Below are 15,542 nucleotides of genomic sequence, written 5' to 3' on the forward strand. Positions count from 1 at the left end.
CTGTGCGTAGTTTGCATGTTCTTCCCGTGCTCATGTGGGTTTTCCCCGGGTTCTCCGGTTTCCTCGCACATTCCAAAAACATGCACAACAAGTGAATTGATCAATATTTAAACTTTTTTTTTTTGTTTAAATTCAACACAAATAAATTTTTTGCTACCACTTAACGTAAAAAAATAACTTTTTGGACTATTTTGAACTCGGACAGAATTACTCTCTAACAGAGGTTACCAAAACAAGCTCATTCTGGAAACGTACCCCCGCGGACGTTTCTGGAGACCGCGATTTATGTGGCCCGAGGTACGCAAGGCTGCGTTTAGTTTTTTTCGAGCGAACGCTGCGGGGCGGTGTGGTGCCGCTCTGCCCCTCCTCTTCGCGCTCGCCGGCCGAAGGCTCGCCTCCGAGTGGAGGGCTTTCCCGATGCAACCAGTTTGTCCGCTTAGCTCACAGCGTTGCGTCGGCGGAGCGGAGGCCCCGGAGGAGGAGGAGGAGCCGGCCGCGGGCTTTTGCTTTTTTTTTTTTTTTCTGGACGGCTTTTGCGAACCGTCGCTCGGGTTTAGGGAAGGAGGAGGATGAGGAGGAAGAGGAGGGCGGCCGAGTCGGCCGATCTGGCGGCTCTTCGCGCGAGAACGGCGCGGGCGCGAACGGCGCGTGCTCCCGAGAGGCGCCCGAGACGCGAAAAAGCGCACACAGCGGCCTCTCGTGGATCCGCGAAAACAAAAACAATGAGCCCCGGTTGTTGCGTGTGTTTTTGAACCCAAATAAGGACTAAATGTCTGCTGTGTGTAGTCGTTCTGTAATTGGTAACACATTGGAGACTGTATGTGTTCATAAACGTTGCATTTATTAATTTATTTTATATAACTGCAGACGTTACAGTAGGCTATTTTACACTGTCATTGATCTGCAGTTATAATCAAACCATGTTCATAGGTTAGTAATGAACATTTATACAGAAGTATTTATGCCTCTGTTTTGTGGGAAGTGCTTCTCATATGATATGTGAACGACCCCTACAGCTTTACTGTAGACATTTCCTCGAGCGAGAATGATGTTGACTGCAACTTTCTGTTGTACACCACACCCACCATTGGTATTCTTTGGCAGTGGAGACACAAGCCTTACAAAGGTGACCCGTAGCGAACCACACTGTACCCCTCAATGGAAATTGGTCATAATAGTAACAAAATAAAAGAAAAAATGTTGTCAAGATGTGTCACTAAATATACTTTGGCAAATTCCTTAAGGCCTGTGATAATAAATGGGACAAAGCTACTGGCAGAACACAACTACCAATCGACAGTATGTCAGAATGTCCCCAACAGCGCCTAAATGTTAGCTGAAAATGGACCTTACAAAATCTCAGTACAGACTGGTACAGAAGTACATACTTTTGACAACCCTAGGTTAGATATGAAAATGGTCTTGTGCGTGCCAGGTTTCATAAGACTGTCAGAATCCTGTTCTTGAATATCCCGCAGTCCTTAAGACACCATGCAGCAGACATCTGAAAAGGCAAGCAGCCATATGATTGGTGTCACGGCAGCGCTGGAAGGGGGAGCGCAGACTATTTAGTCATGTGGAGATCCTTAGGGGAAGCCATATGCTTACCAGACCTGTTGGTGACGTCTTCGCTTCTTAAGCACAGTTTATTAAAGCTGGGAATCCTCCATGATTGCTGGATGTGTTTAGGTTGGGGAAAAAGCGTTCAGTTTGATCTCATGTATCAGAGATTGTCAACTCATTTTAACTGAATGAATTAGATACAGGTAGTGGTTTGGGAAAGGTTTGAGAGAAGTTCTTACCCCAGGTGGAGGAGATCAAGTATCTTGGGGATTTGTTCACGAGTGAGGGCAGGATGGAACGTGAGTTTGACAGGAGGAGCTGCAGCAGTAATACGGTCAATGTACTGGTCCGTTGTGGTAAAGAAGGAGCTGATCCGAAAGGCGAAGCTCTCAATTTACTGTTCAATCTACATTCCTACTCTCACCTATGGTCATGAGCTTTGGGTAATGACGGAAAGGTCAAGATCTTAGATACAAGCCGCCAAAATGAGTTTCCTTCGCAGGAGCTCGGAGTAAAGCCGCTGCTCCTCCACATCCAGAGAATTCAGCTGAGGTGGCTCGGGCATCTGTTTCAGATGCCTCCTGGAGGCCTACCTAAGGAGGTGTTCCAGGCATGTCCGACCAGGAGAAGGCCTTGGGGAAGACTCAGGACACCCTGGAGGGACTATGTCTCTCGGATGGAGGAAGTCTTTATGGAGAGGGAAGTCTGGGGTTCTCTCCTGAAACTGCTGCCCCTGCAATCCAGCCCCGGAAAAGTGGCAGAAAATGAATGAATGAATGAATGATTAAGTTGAAACTATGAAACATAAATAAAGGCGCACCTGAAAACATGATATGTACCGTATGAACCATAACATGGTTAAATAATTTATTTTCTTTTCAGCTCAGTCCCTTTATTAATCAGGGGTCGCCACAGTGGAATGAATCATCAACTTACCCAGCATATGTTTTACGCAGCAGAAGCCTTTCCAGCCGCAACCCAACACTGGGACACACACATACACACTCATTCACACACATACATTACGGCCAATTTAGCTTATTCAATTCGCCTATACCACATGTGACCATGGGAGAAACCGGAGCACCCAGAGGAAACACAGGGAGAACATGCAAACTCCACACCGAAATGCCAACTGATCCAGCCAGAGCTCGAACCAACGACCTTCTTGCTGTGAGGCATTCATGCTACCCACAGCGCCACCATGATGCCCCATTTTTGGATAATCTATTGTATACTTTAGATTAAGAACCATTTAACAATATAAATACAATTTACATTTATATATTACAAATATTAGGTATTTACAGAGGAATCTCTTTTTATGACAGCATCATTAAAGCCATCCAGATAAATAAAGAAAGAACGAAAGGAAAAATGGGCGACGGAGTGGCACAATAGCTGGTTCGAGCCTTGGCTCAGTTGGCGTTTCTGTGTGGAGTTTGCATGTTCTCCCTGCGTTCGCTTGGGTTTCCACCGGGTGCTCCGGTTTCCTCCACAGTCCAAAGACATGCGGTACAGGTGAATTGGGTAGACTAAATTGACCGTAGTCTACGAGTGTGTGTGAATGTGTGTGGATGTTTCCCAAAGATGGGTTGCGGCTGGAAGGGCATCCATTGCGTAAAAAAACTTGTTGGATAAGTTAGTGGTTCATTCCGCTGTGGCGACCCCGGATTAATAAAGGGACTAAACTGACAAGAAAATGAATGAATGAAGAAAGAAAATTTAACAAATGAACATTTTAATACAAAATGTTCTGTTTAAACAAGCAAATTAAGTATGAACAAATCCCTGATGACACAACTGTCAGACATGAATGAATCTGTAATATCTGGTTTTGTGTAAAGATGACATTTTTGGCATTTAGGGGGAAAAAAAAACACCTTCACAAATATGTAATGTAATTGAAATCTACAGGAACAAACTGATTACGTTCAACAAAAGAAGCACTTAACAGTGCATGCTTGGATGTTTTCTTTACATTAGACTGAATGCCATGCAATAAAATAATGAAAAAGCGGCAAATCTCAAATGTGTCGAGTGCATGAAATGCACTTCATTCCCTCACCGCGTCTTGCATTAAACACTTCACATCAGGTCAGCATCCTAACAAAACAGAATTGCTCCCCTTCATCATAGAGTTGAGCTCTTCTAAGAACCAGCAGCTCTTAATTAAAGCACAGCACAAGGCTAATTACGGGAATGTTGTATTTAGGGTCAATCGTTCAGCATAGTTTTGCTTCATTGATTTTAATGGCGTTTCTTGAATGTGCAACTTGTCTCTGACATTTACAACAAGACATTTAATAAATGAATTAAACAAAGAGGCACTTTAAACAACATCGCCCGCAGAACATGTTTACTAGCTCCAGCTCAAGGTCCTTGTCCAGTCCACTTTCCTCTCTTTTTTTCTTACTACTTTCACTCTCCTACATACAAAGGTTTGTTTTAAACAATTATTTTAAAATATTTATATACACTGTAAACTTTTTTTTTTTTAATTTACAACGCCAAACCAGAAAAAATTGGGACAGTATGGAGAAGGTAAAGAAAATAAGGAAAGTAGTGATTTCCAAATTTACTTTGACTTGTACTTCATTGTAGACAATATGAACACAAAATATTTAATATTTATTCAACTTCATTTAATTTATAAATTATTTCGTGTCATTCAGACCTGCAACACACTCCAAAAAAGTTGGGACAAGAGTAATTCTAAAACTTGTAATTCATAAATTGTAAAAAAAATTAGTAATTTATAAATTGTAAAAAAATTGTAATTCATAAATTGTAAAAAAAATTAATTCATAAATTGTAAAAAAAATTGTAATTCATAAATTGTAAAAAAAATTGTAATTCATGAATTGTAAAAAAAATGTAATTCATAAATTGTAAAAAAAAATTGTAATTCATAAATTGTGAAAAAAAATTGTAATTCATAAATTGTAAAAAATTTGTAATTCATAAATTGTAAAAAATTGTAATTCATAAACTGGTTAAATGATTTAATTTGAACCAAAATATGTCAACAAGTGGTTATGAATTGTACTAAAGCAACATCCAAGAAAGTCTAGTCCTTTAGGAGCAAAGATGGGCTGAGGATCGCCAGTTTGCAGTGCAGTAGCTTGTAGAACAAAATAAAAATATTTAAACACATCACTAAAAAAAAAAAACACTTAAAATATTTTGTTCAAACAAAATCAGCTAAAACAAAACAATTATTTTTGGGGACAGCCTAATTATTATTATTTTTTTATGTTCTATGCACTTACAGCATTTTTTTTTTCTGTATTGTTGTTGCTATTATGATCAATTTTCATTTTAAAATCTAAATATAACCAGGAGCTTATAGAACAAAACAAAAAACTACACTCAAACCCATAGCTATAGTATATCTTTAGAAATATAGCTTTTCCAAGCGGTTTCCCAACATTTGTTCAGTAGATTTTACATCTGAAGCTATGAACACATCAGATTCAAGCATGAATTATACTTCTCAGACGTTTTTACGCCCCCCAAAGTGACTTACACCGCGTTCAAGTCCTACATCTAATCAGTTCCTGCATTCCCCAGGAATCAAACCCGTGACCTTGTGGTTGCGAGTGCCATTGCTCTGCTGATTGTGACGTTCTCAGTGTAACAGAAGGCAGAATCGGGCCTCTGCCATTGGGTTCAGCGGCTTCACCTCGCCTTGTGATTGGCTGTGGGATTTAGGGCCGCTCTGCCGCCTCACAGGCTCAGGGGTTAAGGTTAGGATGGTAAGAATAAGCAAGTCGGTCCCTGCTGGTGTTCATGTGCATGGGTAAAATGCATGTTTTGTCATTGGGAGATTTTTGAAAGTGAACTGTTCGCCTGTGCAATACCACACCTTTTTCTGTTTATTTATTTATTTATTATAGCCACAGACATATCAGAAACAAAATTGCATATCTTGATTAATTTGGGCCTCTGAATAAAACTCTCCCACTCTCGCGTAACTAAAATCAAATGCTAGTTAATTAAATACTAATATATGCATAGCATTTGTGTAACATTTATTTTCAATTAATTACCTTCTAATTTGTTTTTGCAGATCAAAACTCTGCAAACCGTGATCAATACTGTCACAATGCCTGTAAAGTGTAGTGTTTATTATTAAGACGGTGTCCCTGAAAGAACTGAAGGATCGTCTGCAGCTCTCCAGAATCTCTCAGGGGTCTGTGTTCTCCTTAAGACTTCTTAAGGGAGACTTTTGTCCTATTTTTGCTAACATTAAATACTTTGTCATGTTTGTACCAGACACCGGCATACCCTTGAGTAATCTATTTTTAAATGACCAAAAAAAAAAAAAAAAAAATGCATTAACACAGTTTTCTGGTCTCTTCATAAAAAAGAAAGTTGTTTTCAATTAATGATTGGCAGAGAGAAGGACATGAGGACAATTCATTCATTCATTCATTCATTCATCCATTAACCCAACCATACATTAATTCACCCAATTCATTAATTCATCTAACCATTCATTCCTTCATCCAGCCATTGACTGATTCACCCAAACATTAATTCATTCATTCACTCAATAGCCTTACCATTCATTCATTCATTCATTCACCCATTCATTCTTCATCCAACCAACCATACATTCATTCATTCATTCACTAACTCAACCAACCATCCATTCATTATTCATTTATTCATTTACCCACTCACCCATTTAGTCAGTCATTCACCCAACCAAATGTACATTAATTCGCCCAACCAACCAACCAACCAACCAACCAACCATTTATTAATTATATCATTCATTCATTCATTCATTCATTCATTCATTCATTCATTCATTCATTCACCCAATCAACCTTTTACCAACCACCCATTCATTCACATTCATTTACATATAGAATTCATTTATTCATTCATTCTTTTACCCAACCACCCATTCATTGATTCATTCATTCATTTACAGATAGCAATAATTTATTCATTAATTCATTCATCCTACCAACCAACCAACCACACATTCATTCATATTCATTCACAGATAGTATTCATTCATTTATTCATTCACCCACCCACCCAACCAACCAACCAATTATTCAATCATAAATTCATTCAACCATTCATATAAAAACTTGAAAAGGTTGTTCTATCTAATTAATCTAATCAATAAATCTATCAAGTCTAATCAAAGAAATGGTTCCTTTTTTACCATAACATATCAAAATAAATACAGAATTTATAATAATTGACTGTGGTCATGGACAAAAATTATTGTAGAAAAAAAAGAGTAGTGTACAATATTCAGCTGTATAGGCATCTTCTACATAAAGTTTTTTTGTCACCATTACTTTTTGTTTCGAAGATGAGAGAACAGAGGAGAATAGTGTGTTTAGAGTCTACCAATGCATACAATGAATGATCCACCAATGAACAAATGATCTTTTAACTGGCTACATCTTGGTACACTTTATATTCCAAAGTAAAGAAAAATTATTAGAAATGAAAGAAATACAGTAGGCGACTTTACCTTGTATATTAATGGCTTTGGTTTCCACAATACAGCACTGTTATTGAAAACCTGCTTGCCTATAATCATGTCCTATAAAATAAACGCTTCTACCCCTCTCCAGAGTTTGCATCTTTTATCTGGGCCGGCTTGTACACCTTCAGCTGGTGCCGCGGAGGCTGAACAGATAGCAGATGGGGAATTGGAGAAACCACTCTTCACTTATTATTCTGGGAGATTTCAGCAAACCGAGACTAAGCAAAAGTACTCCTGTAGTACAAACAACACGTCAAAACTGATGATCAGCGCTACGCTGGGATAAAAGACACCACTCATGCTGCTCGCAGACATTTGATCACAATGGGTCACTATGAAATATGTACAGACAATTCAATTCATTTAGCAAACCATTCATTCATCCATTTGACCAACCACCAACATTCATTGATTCATTTATTCATTCAATAAATCATTCATTCATCCACCCATCCATTCGACCAACCAACTATTCATTCATTCATTTATTTATTCATTCATTCAATAATTAACTCAACAATTCATTCATTCATTCATTCATTCATTCATTCATGTCAAAAATGATGACCAGTGCTAAGCCATGATGAAAGACGTCACTCATGCTACTCGGAGACATTTGTTTACAATAGGACTTTGTTGTTGTTAATATGGAACACAGACAATTCAATTCATTTAACTAACCACACATTCATTATTTAATTAATTATTTAATCCATTTATCTATCCAACCAACGGACCGATCGACCAACCAACTAACCAACCATTCATTCATTCACCCAATCAACCATTCATTCATTCATGCAACCAACCAATCAACAAAACAATCCAACCAACAGCCATTCATTCACTCACCCAATTAAAGATTCATTCATTTAGTAATTAATTCACCCAACTGTTCATTCATTCATTCATTCATTCATTCATATATTCACATCAAAACTGATGATCAGCGCTACACCGTGATAAAAGACACCACTTATGCTGCTTGGAGACATTTGATCACAATGACATTTTGCCAGTATGGAATTTAATTTATCCTTTCATTCATTCATTCATTCATTCATTCATTCATTCATTCATTCATTCATTCATTCATTCATTCATTCATTCATTCGTTCATTCATTTAAACAACCAACCAACATTTATTTATTTTATTCACCCAATCAAACATTCATTCATTCATCCATTTAACCAACAAACCAAGCAAAAATTCATCCATTCAATTACCCAATCAACCATTCATTCATTTATCCAACCATTCATTCATTAATTTATTCATTCATTCATTCATTCACATCAAAACTGATGATCAGTGATACGCCATGACAAAAGACGCCACTCCTGCTGCTCAGAGACGTTTGATCACAATGGGGCTTTGTCATTATGAAATAGACAAATCAATTATTTACCCATTTATTCATTTTTTTATCCATCCACCCATCCATTCATTAATTCATAGATTCATTTTTTCACGTCAAAACTGATGATCAGAGATACGTTGTGATAAAGGACGCCGCTCATGTGCTCGAAGACATTTGATCACTATGGGGCTTTGTCATTCTGGAATACAGACTAACTGTTTTTTAAGGTCAAAGGAAGGAAAAGTTTAGGAATTGAGGCAGATGATTAAAGGTGATAATGGATAATGTTGTAAATAAACTCAATATCCTTGCACAAATAAATTGTTTTGCTTCTTAAGTGGTTACACTGTTAAAAAAAAAAAAAAAAAAAGGTTGGGTTCCATGCTATTTGTCATGTTGTCGAATCGATTAGCTTAACTGCTTTTTGTGATCAAAAATAATTTAATTGCTAATAAATGAATAAATAAATAAATAAATCAACCCTATTTAATGCCTAAACTGATGTTATTAAACTTTACCATAAAGGACCACATTCAAACCTCTGTGAATTTCAACATCAGCCGAGTAAAGGAGTGGGTGAAAATGGATATCACTGTGAAACTCGGAGCCGCAGAGTTTGAGCAACTTTCATTAAGTTGCTGGGCAAATAAATGTCAGTTTAGTTTCAGATGCAGCCACATTATTCGCCATCATCAGCATAATCTAAAGGAAATTAAGTTGACGTGGCACATCAGTCACGGCGGTTTGCATTGTGCATGAATGTGCCAGAAAGTGTTGTCAAATATGCGAATGCCACAAACAAGATTGCAGCGGCGGACCATGGAGGAGGCAGAAGAAAATATTTAAAAATACATGCAACATTAAATATGGTATAACCTTTTATTACACAGATGGTTCTTAATGAGAAAGAATTAAACTGGTCAAAATTGGCAGAGTAGAAGACATTTATAATGCTACACAAGATTTCTGTTTCAAATAAAAGCTGAATTTTTCATATTTCTATTCTTCAAAGAAACATGAATTCTGTTTTCAGAATAATATGAAGCAGCACATCTTATTCCACATTAATAATGCTTCTAGAATGACTTCTGAAGGGTCAAGTAACAATCGAGAGTGAAGTAATAATGATGGATTTTCAGCTTTGATTCTCAAGAATAAACTACAATTTAAAATGCACGTAAATATTGAACAAATACATTAAAGTGTGATATTCTGCCATTTTAACTGTTAATCAGACAACTTGGATGATGTCTAGAGGATCATGTGACACTAAAAACTGAAGCTAAAATCGCAGTTTTGGATCAGCAGAATAAATCATGTAAATTGGTATATTTAAAATTTTCATTCATTATCAGCGTAGTCCCTTTCATAATCAGGGGGTCGCCACGGTGGAATGAACTGCCAACTTATCCAGCATATGTTTCACGCAGAAGATGCCCTTACAGCTGCAACCCATAGTGGGAAACACCCATACACTCTCACATTCACTACGGCCAATTTACTTTATTCTATTCACCTATAGCGCATGTGTTTGGACTGTGGGGGAAACCGGACCACCCGGAGTAAACCCACGTGAAGACGGGGAGAACATGCAAATTAATCCAGCGACCTTCTTGCTGTTAGGCGATCGTGCTACCCACTGCGCCACCATTATGCCTATTTAGAATATAAAAATATACATTTATAACATAAATGTAAAAAAAAAAAAATTATATATATATATATATATATGTGTGTGTGTGTGTGTGTGTGTATATATATATATATATATATATATATATATATATATATATATATATATATATATATATATATATTTTTTTTTTTTTTTACATTTATGTTATAAATGTATATTTTTATATTCTACATAGGCATAATGGTGGCGCAGTGGGTAGCACAATCGATATATATATTTTTTTTTTAAATGTATAATTTTTTTATACAAAAATTTTTATATTTCAATGTTTGATCAAAATATTTGAATAGGTGAGAAGTATTAAATACATATATTCAATAAACAAATAAATAAACAAACAAACAACAAACAAAAAAATAAACATTTTACTAATCTCGCCTTTTGAAAAGCCATAAAAAATATATTATCTAATTTTATTACCATATTGATTATTTAGGAACATTAATAATGTTTAGGAAATGGATATGATCATTAACATATTATTTATTGAATAAGAAAATACTTTTTAAAATATGGTTGTATGTGATATTGTTATGCATCAATTACTATTTAATTTATTTATAAATGTATGATAAGATTAATAATAACAATAATATATTTGATGGGAGGTGTGTGTTAACTCGAGGCCACAGGTCAAGTGCCTTAGTGTTCCACCAGTGACAATATACAGCCATATTGCACTGCTACGAGTGTGATATTGCATTTATACAACAGTTCAACAACATAATTATGTATAAAAAAAAGATAATCAAACACGGAGTCTCAATAATCCTTTTGTATTAGGAACTACTATAGCCATTCATTCACACTACAGCTGACGTCAGAACAGCAGAAAACATTACTACTTCACGTCAACGTCACTTGGTATAAATGGTATAAATACAGCACTAAAAAATTCAAAGGAGAGAGATCGAATGTCACTTGAAATTTACGTTGAGAAACCACTGAGTTTTTCTCCCACATAAGACTTATTATGCAGTCTTTGCTGCCATCTTGTGGCAGAATGTCAACCGTCTTTGCTCTGCTCAGAATGACTAGCTATCAATCTCTGAATATCCAAAATTATAAATATTTAAAATTTGGCACTATCTTAATAAATAAATCACATATTTACAACCTAAACAACCACATTCTCACCTAAAAAAAGCTTCAAAAGTACATAATGTTGTCCAACAGGTGCAATATTTGTCAAATTGTAGTGAGTTTATTCTTCTCCTTGTCATGTGGGTGGAGTAATACACAAGGGTGAAGATGCTGTATGGGTGCACGGCTATCAGCCAATCAGATTCGAGATCCAGACATATATATATATACATATTTGACATTATATCAGCTGCTATTCAGAGATTTCAGCATTGCATTGAGCTCGCATTTAGGGTTGCATTGCAGTTATTGATGCAATGTTTACATATTCAGCCTTTCCAGGTGGCACTGCTACATCTTCTAGCCTGCACAGACACATGATTATTTCCAAGAAAGAAATTGCTCTCTCTTCTGGTTCAGTTTGCAGCGGTGATGCTCAAAGATTGACATGGCTCTCCTCAGTCTTCAGAGAGTTGAGTTCAGTATGTGAGATCTGCAGCAGGTGTTTCATGTCGAGTCTGTAAGCAGCTTCATCACTCTTAATTAATGAGGCCAATGAGTGTTTGGCCCTTTCAGGAGAAGACTTTCAGCACAAGCTGCAGTCTTCAAATGGTTTACCTGCTGTGAACTTAACAAGTCTCTATCACACAATCACGTTATTTAAAGATGGAAAATGTCAGATAATACAGAGAAGAGAAAAAGACAGCAAAAGATGGACGAGCATATTCACACTGAGCTCCAAAGATCTGGAAAATACACAGTTTAGACCAGGGGTGGGCAAACTCGGTCTTGTAGGGCTGGTGTCTTGCATAGTTTAGCTCCAACTCTAATCAAAAACACCTGAACATGCCAATCAGCGTCTGCGTCCGAAACCGCCTAGTACTCAGTAGGTACTGCATTTGAATTTAAACGTACTACTCGGCCGTTAAAAAAGTACGTTCAATACAGTATGAATGTAAAAAGTATGAATGGAATTCGGACGTACTACATCTGCCATTTTGTCATGGTCACCTGACCAGCCTGCGTCAATTATGTCGCTTTACTCTCATTCATGAGTTCGCTCGCGGGGCATCATGGGATAGCGCAGCATGCGTGGGATGCGCACTCTAGAATCTCGCCGGAAGTAGTAAGTCATCCGGGTACTTCTCGCTTACTGTTTTTCGAATTCGATGAATTCGGACATACTACTCGGCTCACATACTGATTTTAGCGTACTATATAGTATGGAAGTATACTGTTTCGAACGCAGCCTAGAGTCTTCAAAATCACTAGAAATCTATAAGCAGGTGTGTTTGATTAAAGTAGTGTAGTGTAACGCCATCTAACCTCAAGGAGTGATTTTACATACTCTTCTGCTCGACACCAGTGAAAATCGCTCGGGTTTGACCAACACAATCTCACGGTAATTCGTAACTTTTTGATTTAATGGCTAATTCGTATGAATTCGTACGATCTAATTTGTACTATTTAGTACAATTTGCTCATCACCCAATGACAGTGAGGTTAGGGGTGGGGTTAGGTGCCATGCCGCCTTTTTAAAATCGTACATTTTTGTACGACTGAACTCAAACGAATTTATACGAATTAGCCACTAAACTGACAAATAGTAAAATACTTACGCTTCCTTGTGAGATAAGACTTGATTGACCAATCTGGGCTCATTGTGGAAACGTAGCCCCACGGACGTTCCTGCGGACCGCAAAATACGTCTCGGGAGGTACGTATTCGAGCAGTTTTTGTTTTCGCGGATCCGCAAGAGGCCGCTGTGCGAGATTTTTCAAGTCTCGAGCACCTCTCGGGAGCACGCAGCGTTCGCGCCCGTGCTGTTCTCGAGCGAAAAGCCGCCGGAGACCGTTGTGGAGCGACCGTCCGTCCAACTGGCCAGCCGCCCTCCTTTTTCTCCTCCTTCTTCCCTAAACCCAAGTGACGGTTTGCAAAAGCTGTCCAGAAAAAAAGCAAAGGCCCTCATCTTCGATTTAGACCGCGTTCTCGCCCTTATTTTTCGGATTCTGTTTTTCATCTTACCTGATTTCTGGAACCGCTCTTCCCCGGAACCGATCCCATTCGTCCCCGCGGCCGGCTCCTCCTCCTCTGCGCCTCCACTCCGCCGACATAACGATGCGAGCTAAGCGGGCAAACTGGCAGTAGCGGGAAAGCGGTCAGCCGGCGAGCGCGAAGAGGAGGATTGGAGCGGCGCCACACCGCTCCGCAGCGTTCGCTCGAGAAAAACTAAACGCGGCCGTACGTACCTCCAGCCACGTGAATCGCGGCCTCCAGAAACGTCCGCGGGGCTACGTTTCCAGAATGAGCTTGGGTTGTGATTGACGCAAATGAAAAGCGTGCCGGTGTGTATGAGCCTGAAGTATTTTAAAAATATGTACTTGCCCCATCTAAAAACTAATGCTAACTAATGAATTTCTTATATTTTATATTTCCAATTTATTTTAAACAATCTGTCAAAACAAGCAGACCCTAGTTGAAACTCTTTAAAAACTAAACTAAAATATAACTAAACTAACAGACTGTTATAATATTAATTATGCATATAGTTTGGATAAATGTTTTATTGAGATGTAATGTTGGTGATTGGATGTGTGTCGGATCAACTGGCTAGCTTTACATTTATTCATTCACTCATTCATTCACCAGGGGTCGCCACAGGGGAATGAACCACCAACTACCCTAGCATATGTTTTAAGCAAGGGATGCCCTTCCAGCCGCAACCAAGTACTGGAAAAGGTACAAACCAGGGGTGCCCAAACCTTTTCTTATAAAGAGCCAAAAACCAATCTTGATTGAGGCTAGTGAGTTGAAGGTAAATGTAGACGTCATCTGTAATTTCCTAATTTATTTAATTAATAGCGTTTAAGAATAACTAGAAACACTGCTTTATATTAACTTAAACAGTATTTTTTTTACATTTTATAATGAACTTTTTACAATAAAAACAAAACAATCTCATTTATAACAGAATTACACAAGTTTTTGTCTAGATTTGCTCGTCGATGTCTTCTGCATAGTCCTCTATCTGTCTAGTGACAGTATTTACATTTGATTCATTTACAACATTTAACTGAAACAATTCAATTCAGTTTGCTTTTATAGCTCAGCAATAAAACAAACGAAAAAGGTTATATCAGATTAGAAACGATGATCTCTGTGTTAAAGGCATTTGCCCCAACCCTCTCCATCATTCTCACTCTCCTCTCAGATGGGATGGTGGGTCAAATCAAAGGTTACAATGGGCCAACTTTGCCCGACTTTGGGCATCTCTGGTATAAACAAAGTAAAATTAAGACTGGTTTAAAATAATTGAAGACCTACAAGACATTATTTCAGTGATTTTAAGACTTGTTAAGGTCTAAAGTTGTGATTTTGAATTGAAGACATTTGAGACTCTGCGGATACCCGGTCTGATAATCTCAATTTAATTCAATTCAAATCACTTTTCACAATTATTTTTTGTTTCAGAACAGCTTTTAAAAGGTGCACATTATTGCATTACAACATTGTTCATTTGCAAATTGTTAAATCTTAATTAAAATTTACTAAAATAATTAGAAGCACTCCTACTTTCTGCAAAGCTGGTATGAAACGATATGCATCATGCAAAGCGCAATTCAAAAAACCTCCAGAATTGACTATAGTATTGTGCAAGCAGGATGAGGAGATTGTATGCAGCTTTATTGAGTCAGAGGTGTGTGTTCACAGCCTCACACACTGTTTCCAGTGCGTCAGGAAGATAGAGATCCTCTGACAGATGGAGTCTGGCGTGGGCAGATGGGACGGCTCGGTTGGGAGAAGCTGTGAGATTACTGTTTTGAATGTGACGCCGAAGTCAATGAGCGAATCCTGACGCTGGATCGGCCGCGGTCTGAATGCGAGCCCGAGCTCATGGTTTTATCTGCTGACCTTTCGGCTCTGCAAGCACATTCACTGAAGGTCTGGTCAGCAGTCGGAGGAAGTTTTCACACTAGTTGAGAGAGTTTCTCAAGGTCTCCATGACCAGGGCAGCAGCACTAGATGTATCATCCTTGGCTTTTGGGGGATTGTGAAAATGATAGCGTTTGTGAAACAGAGAAAGAACGTACGGTCTCAGGCGATTTACACCTTTTCTGGCTAACTACTGATTTGCTGCTTATACTTTAAGAATATTTTAGAAATATACATACATACAGTATATTTATACACACACACACACACACAGTTGAAGTCACAATTATCAGACCCCCTGTTTATTATTTTTTCCCCAATTTCTGTTTAACAGAGAGAAGTTTTTTTTCAGCACATTCTAATCATAATAGTTTTTATAACTCA

At 37.9% G+C, this 15,542-nt stretch overlaps 1 long non-coding RNA gene across 1 annotated transcript in view; it reads left to right on the forward strand.

Annotated features, from left to right (window-relative positions):
* The window catches only part of LOC137495392 (uncharacterized), a 211,069-nt gene extending 202,309 nt beyond the window's left edge, over positions 1–8,760 (forward strand). The window contains exon 4 of the long non-coding RNA XR_012405392.1: positions 7,173–8,760. This is a non-coding gene — a long non-coding RNA (uncharacterized lncRNA). The remainder of the gene's footprint in view (positions 1–7,172) is intronic.
* The last annotated feature ends 6,782 nt before the right edge of the window (positions 8,761–15,542 follow it).

The sequence above is a fragment of the Danio rerio genome, chromosome 1 (genome assembly GCF_049306965.1).
Source record: "Danio rerio strain Tuebingen ecotype United States chromosome 1, GRCz12tu, whole genome shotgun sequence".
NCBI lineage: Eukaryota > Metazoa > Chordata > Actinopteri > Cypriniformes > Danionidae > Danio > Danio rerio.